Genomic DNA, 14,149 nt, shown 5'->3' with positions numbered 1-14,149 from the left:
AGGGCAGCAGCCTCAAACATGTACACTCCTGGGAAACCCAAGGAAACAATGATAGTGATGCAGGGCAGGCGAGCCCCAAAACTGGTTTGTAGCCTGGGAAATTTCTCCCAGACTGTAGTCTCCTTGGCTTTGCCAAGTAAAGAATTCAAGGATAAGCCACTGGTGAGAGAAAGCAACTTTTATTGAACTGCTGCTGCTTCTTGCAGAATAGGGCTAACCCATAGGCAGTGTGCCCAAAGTTGGTGCCTGTGGGCTGCTAGCTAGTTGTATTTAGACCCACTTTTAATTACATGCCAATTAAGAGGTAGGTTATTCAGAACTTTCTGGAAAAGGGGCAGGGAGTTTCCAGAACCATATAAAGTAACTTCAAGGCCATTGCCAATGTGTGTTGCCATGACATTTGTAAACTGGCCATGGTCCCAGTGGTAGTGTCTTTATGCTCATAAGCAGTGACGGCAACTAGAGGTCACTTTCATCATCATCTGCTGGTTTCAGCAGGCTTCTTCACTGCGCCATTTTGACCAGATCCTGCTCTGTTCAATGGGATTGTGACTGGAAAATAAGTCCTTCCGGTCTCCTACCTCATTTCCCCATCAGAGATTATATACTCCTCCTTAATCTTAAGGGGCTTACAGAAGGGTGGAGTTTCATCTTCTATAACTGCTTCCTGCTGATGTTGTGGGCATAGACCCTGCCTAGCATAGGAGAAGTAAAATCTCTGGATACCTGTTCTAAAAGGCCCAAAGGTAGGATGTCTTTATTTTCCGGGTCAGAAGAGGGGATGGGTTGAAAGCCTTGTGCCAGCATCATCTTTACATGGAATTATTATAATCTAGAAGACACAAACTTTACAAGGAGGTGTTAAACAAGCAATGAGCAAAGATTAGTAATAACAAGATATCTGTTAAAGGTCCTAGGAAGGGTAAAAACCAACTGTCTGCTGGTAGAGATTCCTTTTTTTTTTTTTAAACTGTAAACAGGTTCAATACTTAATTGAATTCCATCAGCAGGGCAAAGCGGTAAGAGAGAAAACATTATAATTAGGAGTAAGAGAAAAACTTTCATGCTCATCCATAGCATCACGTTATTATTGTTATCTGTGCATGTGCAAAACAATAGCTTTAAGTCTTCTGGGCATTTGCAAGTATAGGTCACAGCATCTTCCTCTGACATCTGTGAGGACTCAAGAATCTTTGAGGGCCAGGGGCGGTGGCTCACGCCTGTAATCCTAATACTTTGGGAGGCCGAGGCGGGCGGATCACGAGGTCAGGAGATCAAGAGCATCCTGGCTAACACGGTAATACCCCATCTCTATTAAAAATACAAAAAAAATTAGCCAGGTGTGGTGGTGGGCACCTGTAGTCCCAGCTACTCGGGAGGCTGAGGCATGAGAATGGCGTGAACCCGGGAGGCGGAGCTTGCAGTGAGTTGAGATCACGCCACTGCACTCCAGCCTGGGGACACAGTGAGACTCCGTCTCAAAAAAAAAAAAAAAAAGAATCTGTGAGGCTGGGCACAGTGGTTCATGCCTGTAATCCCAGCACTTTGGGAGGCTGAGGCAGGCATTTCACAAGGTCAGGAGTTCGAGACCAGCCTGGCCAACATGGTGAAACCTCGTCGCCACTAAAAATACAAAAAAAAAAAAAACAATTAGTCAAGCATGGTGTCACGTGCCTGTAATCCCAGCTACTCAGCAGGCTGAGGTAGGAGGATTGCTTGAACCCAGAAGGTGGAGGTTGCAGTGAGCCGAGATTGAGCCATTGCACTCCAGCCTGGGTGACAGAGCAAGACTTCATCTAAAAAAAAAAAAAAAAAAAAAAAAAATTAACTGTGGAGTTTAACAGCAGTGGGGGTGCTTAATAATGCCTGATAGGGGCCCTTTCCATTTTGGTTGTAATTGATTCTTGGGGGATTCTTCTAAGTTTTTAGTAAGACTAAGTATCCCGGTTGAATGGGGGAGTTAATCCTTTTACTTGTGGGAGGAGGTTACATTTCATTTCCATATGATTGAAGGGCCTTCTGAACCTGGCCTAAGTTGATAACCTATGTGTCTCTTCATCAAACAGAACGTCTAAAGTTAAAAAGGGCCTTCCGAGCTGCTCAGGCGACCCAGCCTCCCATCGCTGATGCTCTAGTGCTCTGCTGGCCCGGGCCACACTCAACTGTAGGGAGCCCAGGCCAAGAGGCAGCCTGGGCCTTCTGCATTGCGAGGTGCCGGGTCTCCCATGGCGCTCTGCTGACTGGCTGCAGGCAGGCAGGCGGGAGGCGTAGTGTGGGTCATGGTCGTGGCCCCCGCCGCCGGCCCTGGCCGCGACATCATGAACATAGAGGTGGAGTTCCACATCCGGCACAACTACACCTGGAACAAGTTGCCAGCCAATGTGAGACAGTCATTAAGTGGAGATGGCTCATCATGGAGGTCTTCATCCTTGTCTTCACAAGTAGGCTGAAGAGGAGGAAATACAGGAAGTAGTATTGGTCTTGCTGTTCAGGGTGGCAGAGGAGGAAGAAAATCCCAGTCGTCTTGGAAATTCAGAGAGAATATGAGAAGCAGGTTGTCCTGTACAGTATCTGCAATCAGTTACGATACAGAAATAACTTAAACATGTCAAGAAAGATGAATGCAGATACTATGAGGAACTGCTAAAGTACAGCCGAGATCATCTCATGCTGTACCCTTACCATCTACCGGATATTATGGTGAAGGGCTTGAGGATAACACCATTTTCATCTTATACTGGGATTATGGAGAATATTATGAACAGTGAGAAAAGTTATGATTCATTGCCCAATTTTACTGCTGCTGTCTAAGGCTTCTTGGCATAGGAAGAAACCAGTATATTGATCTATGAATCAGTGTAGCTCATCAAAAAAATTCTTCAGAAGGAAAACAGCCCGTGATCTTCTACCAATAAAGCCAGTGGAAATTGCCACAGAGGCGTGGTGGGTGGTGCAGGCTGGATATATCACAGAAGATGACATCAACATACGCACTTGGCTTGAGAAATGTGCTATTGATAAGATCATCGATTCAGGCCCTCAACTCTCTGGATCACTAGATGACAATGTAGTAAATAGTTTGTATAACAAAGGATTTATTTATCTGGATGTACCAATATCTGATGACAGTTGTATAGCAGTTCCACCTCTTGAAGGTTTTGCAATGAATCGAGTGCAAGGTGATTATTTTGAAACTCTACTCTATATTTGTTTCAATAGATGAGCACATAAATGTGGCAGAGCTTGCAAATGTCCTTGAGATTGACTTATCCCTGGTTAAGAATGCTGTTTCAATGTATTGCTGATTGGGCTTTGCCCATAAGAAGGGACAAGCAATAAATTTGGATCAACTTCATTCATCATGGAAGAATGTTCCATCCATAAACAGATTAAAGAATACCTTAGATCCACAGAAGATGCTATTGTCATGGGATGGAGGGGAAAGTAGCAGTCCTGTACAAGAAGCTTCATCGGCAACTGATACTGATACAAATAGTCAAGAAGATCCAGCTGACACAGCCAGTGTAAGCAGCCTGAGTCTGTCTACAGGACACACGAAATGCATTGCATTCCTGTTTGACTCCAGTCTTACTGCCTTCTTAATGATGGGATATCTTTCACCAGTTCAGAGCACTGGTGAAGGAGAAGCACTACGATATTTTGATCATGCACTTACTCTGAGAAACACAATACTGTTTCTGCATCATAACAAAGATCTAGTTGTGCAAACTGCACAGCCAGACCAACCCAATTATGGTTTCCCTCTGGATCTCTTATACTGTGAAAGCCTTCTTGGTCTGGACCCTGCAACTTGCAGCAGAGTTCTAAACAAAAATTACATGCTGCTTGTTTCCATGGCTCCCCTCACCAATGAAATCCGGTCTGTCAGCAGCTGCACCCCTCAGCATATTGGACCAGCTATCCCAGAAATCAGCTCTGTCTGGTTTAAACTGTACATTTATCATATCACTGGATAAGGACCACCATCCCTTTTATTGTCCAAAGGTACAAGACCTCAAAAAACTGCCAGATATATTTCAGAGTTATGATCGATTGCTAATAACATCTTGGGGTCATGATCCTAGAGTAGTTCCTACCTCAAATGTGCTCACGATGTTGAATGATGCTTTAACACATTCTGCAGTTTTAATTCAGGGGCATGGTCTGCATGGGGTAGGAGAAACTGTCCATTTCCCATTTCCATTTGATGAAACGGAACTATAAGGAGAGTTCACTAGTGTCAATATGGGTGTTCATAAAGCATTGCAGATACTAAGGAACAGTGGACTTACAACATCTCTGTGGATATGTCACCATGTTGAATGCTTCCAGCCAACTTGCAAATAGAAAACTCAGTGATGTTTCTGATGAGAGAGGAGAACTTGATTTGGCTTCTGGCTCAGATGTAAATGGGAGTACAGTGTCATTTGAAATGGTCATTGAGGAAGCAGCTATAGATTCAGCAAAAAAGCAAACCTCTGGTGCCACAACAGAAGCAGACCGGGTTCCTCTCGAGCTGTGCTTTGGAATTCCACTGTTCAGTTACGAATTAAACTGGAAAGTTTGTAGGAAAATTGCCCTAAATAACTTATCAAAAAAAATCATTCATATTTAAACATCTTCTCAAACGACAGCCCATTTTCTGGCACAAACAAGGAAGCAGTTCTCAGTGATAATATCTGTCCAAAATCAAGCGCACTCAAATCATCATTTTCTTGTCTGAGTAGCTTGGGCTACCACTCAACCAGTAATACATCATAATGTTCTTAATTTTCTAAACTGACAAGGCTATATAATAAAAGGTACAAAATGTATATAACCATTCATCATAGGTAAGTGGAGGATTTTGTTTCAGTAAAGAATTTAAATACTATTATTCTTCAACAGTCAAGCTAGACTTACTTTCTAGGTCTTATATTAATGTTAATTGAGAACTTTCATTAATTACTTCCTATATAAAGATGAGAATTATCTGACTTTGAATTTCTATCATATTAGTATATACTTTAAATCATATATGTGAGTTTGAAACCTACATCAATAATAACATATAAGTTCTAAATGAATTGTAGAATATTGTCCAAAAAATTAAAATATTTACGTATCATTATCCCCACTATATGCATTGGAAGGAGGTTATTCATTATGACATATTCTGGTGTATTTCCCAGTGAATCTTTATCTCTTGTGAAGTTTCTTCTTATGCAATGCCTGCTCACCAGGGATCTACGAGGTTCATGATAGAAATACTAATAGCAGTTACTGAAGTCTGAGCTGACTTATGCGTTGCAGATGCTGTGTGTCAGAGTGAAGTATTCTTATACAGTAAAGTACATTTACTTAAGTCCAGCTGTTCCCTAGTTTTCCAAGGTCAAGGAAAAAAATGAGTTATAAAATGGAAATGGAAAAACTCTCTCTGGTTGGCTTTGTGGTTATTGCACCAATATCTATTTCTTAGAAATTTTCCTGCTAGCCAGGTACAGTGGCTCACACCTGTAATCCAGAGCTTTGGGAAGCCAAGGCAGGAGGACCCCTTGAGCCTAGGACTTCCAGACAAGCCTGGGCAACACAGCAAGACATCATCTCTACATAAATTAAAACACAGCCAGTGTGGTGGCACACACCTGTAGTCCCAGCTACTTGGGAGGTTGAGGTGGGATGATCATTTGAGCCCAGGAGGTGGAGGCTACAATGAGGCAAGATTGTACTTGATATGGTTTGGTCACTATCCAAATCTCATCTTGAATTTCCACGTGCTGTGAGAGGGACCCTGTGGGAGGTAATTGAATCATGGGGGCAGTTCTTTCTGGTGCTGCTTTCGTGACAGTGAGTAACTCTCAAGAGATCTGATAGTTATTATATGGGGGAGTTTTCCTGCACAAGCCTCTTTGCCTACTGCCATCTACGGAAGATGTGACTTGCTCCTCCTTGCCTTCTGCCATGACTGTGAGGCTTCCCTAGCCACGAGAAACTGTAAGTTCAATTAAACCTCTTTCTTTTGTAAATTGCCGAGTCTGGGGTGGTCTTTATCAGCAGTGTGAAAACAGACTACTACAGTAAATTGGTACCAGTGGAGTCGGGGCTGCTGAAAAGATACCCAAAAATGTGGAAGCGACTTTGAAACTGGGTAACAGGCAGAGGCTGGAACGGTTTGGAGGGCTCAGAAGAAGACAGAAAAATGTGGGAAAGTTTGGGACTTCCTAGAGACTTGTTGAATGGCTTTGACCAAAAACCTGATAGCAATATGAACAATAAAGTCGAGGCTAAGGTGGTCTTAGATGGAGATGAGAAACTTGTTGGGGACTGGAGCAAAGGTGACTCTTGTTACGTTTTAGCAAAGAGACTGGCAGCATTTTGCCCTTGCCCTAAAGATCTGTGGAACTTTAAACTTCAGAGAGATGATTTAGGGTATCTGGTGGAAGAAATTTCTAAGCAGCAAAGCATTCGAGATGTAACTTGGGTACTGTTAAAGGCATTCAGTTTTATAAGGGAAGCAGAAAATAAAAGTTCAGAAAATTTGCTGCCTGACAATGTGATAGAAAAGAAAAACCCATTTTCTGAGGAGAAATTCAAGCTGGCTGCAGAAATTTGTAAGTAACTAGAAGCCGAAAGTTAATTCCCAAGACAATGGGGAAAATGTCTCCAGGGCATGTCAAAGGTCTTCACGGCAGCCCCTCCCATCACAGGCATAGAACCCTAGGAGAAAATGGTTTCATGGTCCAGGCTCAGGGTCTCCAAGCTGTGTGCAGCCTAGGGACTCCATGCCCTGCGTCCCAGCCACTCCAGCCCCAACTAAAAGGACCCAAGGTATAGCTTGGGCTGTTGCTTGAGAGTGTGGAAGCTCCAAGCCTTGGCAGCTTCCATCTAGTGTTGAGCCTGCAGGTGCACAGAAGTCAAGAACTGAGGTTTGGAAACCTCTGTCTAGATTTTAGAGGATGCATGGAAATGCCTGGATGCCCAGGCAAAAGTATGCTGTAGGGGGCAGGGCCCTCATGGAGAACCTCTGCTAGGGCAGTGCAGAAGGGAAATGTGGGGTCAGAGCCCCCACACAGAGTCCTTACTGGGGCACCACCTAATGGAGTTGTGAGAAGTGGGCCACTGTCCTCCAGACCCCAGAATGGTAGATCCACTGACAGCTTGCACCATGTGCCTGGAAAAGCTGCAGACACTAAACACCAGCCTGTGAAAGCAGCCAGGAGGCGGGCTACACCCTGCAAAGTCACAGGGGTGGAGCTGCCCAAGACCATGGGAACCCACCTCTTGCATCAGTGTAACCTAGATGTGAGACATGGATTCAAAGGAGATCATTTTGGAGCTTTAAGATTTAACTGTCCTGCTGGATTTTGGACTTGCAGGGGGCCTGCAGCCCCTTTGTTTTGGCCAATGTCTCCCATTTGGAATGACTGTATTTATTCAATGCCTGTACCTGCAATGCATCTAGGAAGTAACTAACTTGCTTTTGATTTTACAGGCTCACAGGTGGAAGGGACTTTCCATGTCTTGAATGAGACTTTGGACTGGACTTTTGAGTTAATGCTGAAATGAGTTAAGACTTTGGGGGACTGTTGGGAAGACATGATTGGTTTTGAAATGTGAGGACATGAGATTTGGGAGGGGCCCAGGGCAGAATGGTTTGTCTGTGTCCCTACCCAAATCTCATCTTGAATTTCCATGTGTTGTGGGAGGGACCCAGTGGGAAGTAATTGAATCATGGGAGCAGGTCTTTCCCATGCTGTTCTTGTGACAGTAAGTCTCAAGAGGGGAGTTTTGCTGCACAAGCTCTCTTTGCCTGCTGCCATCCACGTAAGACGTGACTTGCTCCTCCTTGCCTTCTGCCATGATTATGAGGCTTCCCCAGCCACATGGAACTATAAGTCCAATTAAACCTCTTTCTTTTGTAAATTGCCCAGTCATGGGTATGTCTTTATCAGCAGCATGAAAACAGACTAAGACAGTACTCCAGCTTGGGCTATAGAAAGAGACCCTATCTCTATAAAAATAAAATAAAAAATGTTCCTGCTATTCAATACTACATCATATCTTCCTCAGGATAGTTCACTTGGGAATCGCTAAGTTTACCCCTGACTCTAGGGATGGGACATAGAATTTACACGTAAAATAATCAGCTTCTGAAAGGATGTCCCCTCTCTGGATATGGAAAAGGAAGAACTGCAGGAGTTGTATGCAGCTGCCTTGCAATCCCATGGGAAACAACGCTAGCTCACAGGAAGGCAAAAGCTGACTGTTGAAAAGAAACCAAGTCCTTGAAGACATTGTTAGGCCCCAAACCAATCAACCCAGAAACCCATTTACCACTGAATCTAGAGTTAAATAAGCAAGAAAATCCCCTTTTATTTAATCCAGTCTGAGTTGGGTATTCTGTCATTAGCAAATGAAGGCATCCTGACATATGGGAATGTCAAGACACACAAGCTCTTGTGCAGTTTTCCATGCATGGGGACAGTGCCCTGGCATTCCAGAAATCCTGGCTTATTTATCACCACTCTCTAATCAACTGCAAATAACATTTTAAAACTAAGTGCAAAGAGAATGATCAGGAATATCATAAAATCTGCATTTCTTAAAAAAAAAAAAAGGAGCTTACAGTGAAGTAGTCTCAAGCAACTGCTTTCTAAGTGGGACGGCTGAAGCAAGAGACCTTAAATCACTTGACCGTCTTCACAAAACAGAACTGAAGCAGAACCAGAAGTCCCCTGATAGCCTTTCAGGCACACCACTTACAAATACACCGTAATCCCTCATACTCCAAACGCCACTTAAGGGAAAGGGACGTGAGGCAAGAATACAAATATATACCATTTGTGACACTTCCTAAGCTCCTGGCTTCCGAGTAGCCATCCTGATAATTATTTTTTAAAGTCCACAGTATAAACACACAAGTTAAGTGAGTTATGGAAATCATTCCAGATACTGGTTCACCAGTAACATCAGTTTAGCCCTAAATATTGTCATAAGTTCTCTGATAGGCTCATGTGGTTTAAGCTGGTGCTCTGTCAAGACTAGACTTAGGCATTTTACCCTTTTTATGACATTATGTATGTTGAAGAGAACATATGAATATATTTTATATATATGAATATATATAAAACCTTCATTATCACATTATTCTCAATCCAGCATTTTTTCAACCCTTGATTTTCATGTTAGTTCAGCATTCTTACATCTTTACAGATTTTCATCTAAGACTACATTTCTATTGTTTTATATAATCAGCCCCCCTAAGATCAACATGTCCACATTTTTTGGCAAAGACAAGGCCTACTGATTTCAGGACCATTATTTTCCTTTTTCAAAAGCACAAACCCAAACTGAGAAATAAATCAAGAGAAATTCTCCTCTTTTCTATGCTAATTTAGAAGTAGAGTCTTTATTTCTTTTCAAACCCAAAGAGAATCAGACATACAATATGAATTTATCTACTTTCGCTTGCTCAGACTGAGAGAGGAAAGATTAATATCTTCAGGCTGTTAGTCAAAACTGTTCATTCAAATATTATTTAATAAAATCCAAGAACCAGCTAAAAAGTCACTTAAGTTAAGAAACCTTCACCAGCCTCATGGGAAATTGTGTACAGTTTTCTACTAGAATAGCCTATAAAAGCTTACTGAAAATGTCTAAGTTCATATCTTGGTAACTAACACTTTAATTCAATCTGCAGAATAATATATGCTTCTTTAGTGCTAAGATATGAATATTAGAGGCTTTCTTTCTTAAAATTTCTACTTAGTTATATTTTCACAAATAACTATATAATATTAAAATTCTGCATGTGGCATAAAACATATTTTAATGGAGAAGGTAATGTGTAGGGAGTTTATTTCTGTTTGCTATTAGAACTTGTGTTTATTCTTGGTTAAAAAAACTGCACTGATTACAATGTAGAAAAAAACAAAAGTATGTTGTATGTCTCTTACAGTAGAAGATAAAGAGTAGTTCTAAATTTAGAAAGGAAAAATAAATATACACAGTGAAAATATGTGTCAGTGAGATGTTAATCAAAGATCAACTATTGCTGAGACCAGCAATATTAAATCCCTGCACAATTACTCATATTATAATGAGAATTTTAAAAAGAAAATATGAACACATAACATAATGAGGGCAGAAGTCACTCTCATCCTTCATCTTTGTATTCCCAATTCAGGAAGCTGGTATAGTATCTTCATTGTAATTACTATTCAACAAACATTTGTAAAATGAATGAATAAGGAATGAATGACGAGAAAAATGATAAACATCTCCCTCTGTCTCCTGGGAGTTAACTGCACTACTTTCTTTTAAATTTAATTAATCCTCAATGTCCTTGTAAAATAGCCAAGGGAAAATGTATTTACATTACTCTAAATATTGACGGAATCTACAAAAAGGGTTAAACAACTTCCTCAAAGTAAATAAAACGTTCACAATCCAGCTAGGATAAAAGGATTTAAATCATTTCCTAGGTAGAGGGCTTTCAATTAGAGCCCCTGCTGCATTAACCATGGGAACTCATCTCACTCTCTTCATGATGGAGCCCTGAGTGTTGCTGCTAATCTGTACTCTACCATTCTAATGCTTTTAAGGTTCCTTTTCAGCCCTTCCTCCTCCTAATCCACAAACACCGAGACCAAGGCATTTTTTGGGTCAGTCCTAATTTCAAGCATTCTATCCTGCCCTCCCCAAATGAACTCACACTTATTAGACCACATGTTCCTATATTAGTTCAGGAAGGGAGAAAAAAATGTTAATCACACTTGTATATAAGAGATCATAGAAAAACAGTTTACTAACCTGTGAAAATACCATTCATTCTCCACAGCTAAGCAATCAGTAGGATATAAATGTACCCTATGTTCACTATTCAGTATTCATAAGGATACTACTTACGAATTGGAAATCTGACACAACATTTACATGACCTAATTTTGAAAATTTAAAATAGTGTAAGGCCCCTAGGCTTAATTTTACAGGGGAAAGATTAAAGGGACACAAGCAAACATATATTCTCTCTCTGTGCTGTGGGACACTGGTAATCTTTTTTTGACTTAAAATATTTGATACTTAAAATGCCAAACTTCTACATTTCTGCAGTAACAAGGTAGTTATCATATTGAATACCATTTCTTTCTCTCCAGTAAGTAGAGTTAATATTAGCACATGAACTGAAAATATTAAGTGATTATAAAAAAGTCCAAATAAATTCATTAAAATTTAGCTTGGCAAAATGTTAGTTTCATGTTCTTGGTAGAAGTCCTTTTATACTTATATTCAAATGAAATGAACAATTTACAAGCAAAGGAAATGGCATCAAATATTTGACACCCTGCCTCCCAAGGTGTATTTATTCACGCTTTTTGCTCAGATCTAGGTTTCTCCACTCAGGAAAAGTGGAGAATGTACCCATACTTGGGAAAACAAGTTTCCAATGGCACAGCTTTGATCAAACAGCAAAATTCTATCCATCTATGTATTGCCATCTGACAGTACGACAAATGGTCCCATGTGCAATATTCACACTGCATTGTAGCCAAACCTGTAAGTCAAAGGATATGAAATAATAGTAACTATACATTAAGCACAGAAGAAAATGAAACAAACAAAAAGGTTTTAAACCAACCAAAAATATATCTTATTTTGGATGTTCTACACGTTCTTACATTCTCTCAGGTCTTTTGTGTCATTATGAACACAATTCTAACAAGCTTGATTATTTTATTTCCATTCACATATTACAAGCAACAAGCCGAAAAAGTAGAACGGGGTGTAGAGAGACAGGACAAAGTAGAGATTAGGGCTTGAAGTGCCCCTGACCAGTCGACAGCAACCACATGGAATAATGACTCATGTGCATTAATGATCACACTAAATGATATTTGCTTTTTTACCTAGTCCTTCAACTCATAGCTTAAAGAACTTCAGGTTGGAAGAAACCCTGTTCTGATTCTTGAGTCTTCTCTACAACTTCAGAGAGGACTTTCATTTTATTTTGGATCAAATGCTCCACAACTAGTTGAAACTGGAATTAAATTTTATATGAAGCTCCTAGATGATTTAAAGCTGTGAGAAGAATAATAATGAATCATAAGAAAACTTGCTGCTACAGATATCAAAAAGGAATGTTACCATCCCTCATGCTAATCCTTTTCATTTTAAATAAACAGGATCTAAAAAAAATAATGCTTGGAAGTCCTAACCACATCAAGAATGCCTCAGATCATTGACCCAAGGAACCTTCCAGAATGGATGAAATAGACCCAAAGCTGAATTCACCTAATTTTAAGGCCAAAAACCCAAAAAACAAAACAAGACCAAAAAGTCTTCAGATACTGGGAGAACAAATCTCAGTTGCTCAATTGTATCCTATGAAAACAATTTTTCAAAATAAAACAAGAGATATTTAAGATTCATTAAGTTCTTGTCATTTCAAATTTTAAGAAAAATATTTTCTAATGGGATTACATATATTTGTACGATTCTTCTAGTTATATCCATGGTAATAAATACTCTTTTTAGTTGGAAATAAAACCCATTTGTGCTATATTATTAGGGAAAATATCTACATAAATTAGTTTTTAAGATAACTAAAGTCTATCTTTTGAATTCATAAGCATAAAATTTTAACCACTTGCAAAATTTCTAACACACTTAAGGTAGTCAGATGCCTTGTCAAGTAGGGTAACAAAAGTGATTTTCACCTGTTTGTTTTAATAACAGTGCATCGATTTTACGAAAATCAGGCATGCCCTCGGGTCTTAACAAAGTATACAAAGCTGAATGGATCTATGCCAAATATGCCAGATTTGACTTTCTGAGTCTGATTTTATACTTCTGTCCTCTTTCTTACCACATGGCTTCCAGCATCACTTACAGACTAACCCTTAGAAAGGAGAAGGCTAAGTTACTAACATTTGGAAGGCTTATGAAAGTGAAGCATAGTTATGAGCCAGCAATGTTTTTATTTATGGAATGTGTGCAAACCATACACTTAAGCAAGTTTTGGGGAATGAGAGTTGGGGTGAATCAACTCTTTTATTTGCTAATTGTTATTTCCTTTAAAAGATAGATTTCTTCCAGATTTTAACTGTGTTAATAGTTACTCTAGAAAAATTGGAGATTTGTGTGCATATATTTTATGTTGTAAACAGACACACACCCAGAGACACTGAGAGAGACAGACAGTAAACAGAAGAGCACTAACCACAAACGGTTTACAAATGACCTCTGTGCTCATTCACCTGTCTGTTCCCCACCTTGCCTTTTATAGCAACTATAGCAACAGCCATGAGAGTCACTGTGGAAAGAAATAAAATAAAATTAAAAAATCCTGGAAGCTTGTAAAGAACGTGAGCAAAGGGGAGGAAGTTGTGAAAAAAACGAATAAAGGGCACCGATCCAGAGCACTGAAGAAGGCAGAGTGGACAGCCTAGCAAGGAGTATCTGGTACCCCAGTATCCTCTCCCACAGAATCTGTACAGCTTTCCGTTTATGACAGTTTAAACTTAATTTAAATTATCAAACAGACACTTTCCTCAAACATATAAATCATGAGGCAGTTCATTCAGGCTGTATGTATAAAGTTGTTCCAGCTACCTTTTTCTAATGGCTTCTCTATATCTTTTACGTGGAGACAATGAGAGATTTGCTTAGGACAATTTGACTGTAATTTAGAAGCAGGAAATGGGAAGTATTTGTATCTTCTTTGCCTAACTCACATTAGTTACTCAAGTAAGCATTTCTTCCGTTATTGCATTTTCCTGATTACAAATTTTATGTTTTCTCTAAAACACATATCAAAAGAAACTTCCTAAGCACTATGCAGGGGGAAGCCATGATATTTATCCGCCACTGTCAGCAAAAACATGAACTTAGCCCTCAACAGAATATTTCACTTCATTCTAGTGTCACCTCTGCATCACCTGCATTGGAGTCACCACTTGCCTGTTGGGTAAAACCAGGATGCACCACTGAAATAAAGGGTCAGACAATACAAGAAAAGCCAGTAGAAATTGCCAAATGTATCAGAATACACACAGGCTTTCTAAGGATATGGCCCAAGAGGAAGGCTCTAGAGCCCACCCTGAAACAGGATTTTTGACTTCATAGAGAAACTATTTAATTTTCAATAACACAATTCAACTAAAGAAAGGGA

At 40.0% G+C, this 14,149-nt stretch overlaps 2 pseudogenes; one reads left to right on the top strand and one right to left on the bottom strand.

Moving 5' to 3' along the window:
- LOC129015481 (uncharacterized) overlaps positions 1–14,149 on the bottom strand; it is a 54,150-nt pseudogene that overhangs the window by 27,381 nt on the left and 12,620 nt on the right.
- LOC129011952 (protein FAM91A1-like) lies at positions 2,250–4,615 on the top strand (annotated as a pseudogene).

The sequence above is a fragment of the Pongo pygmaeus genome, chromosome 1, assembly GCF_028885625.2.
Source record: "Pongo pygmaeus isolate AG05252 chromosome 1, NHGRI_mPonPyg2-v2.0_pri, whole genome shotgun sequence".
Taxonomy (NCBI): Eukaryota; Metazoa; Chordata; class Mammalia; order Primates; family Hominidae; genus Pongo; species Pongo pygmaeus.
Note: the sequence above shows the minus strand (reverse complement) of the source record. Positions and strands in the feature narration are given on the sequence as shown.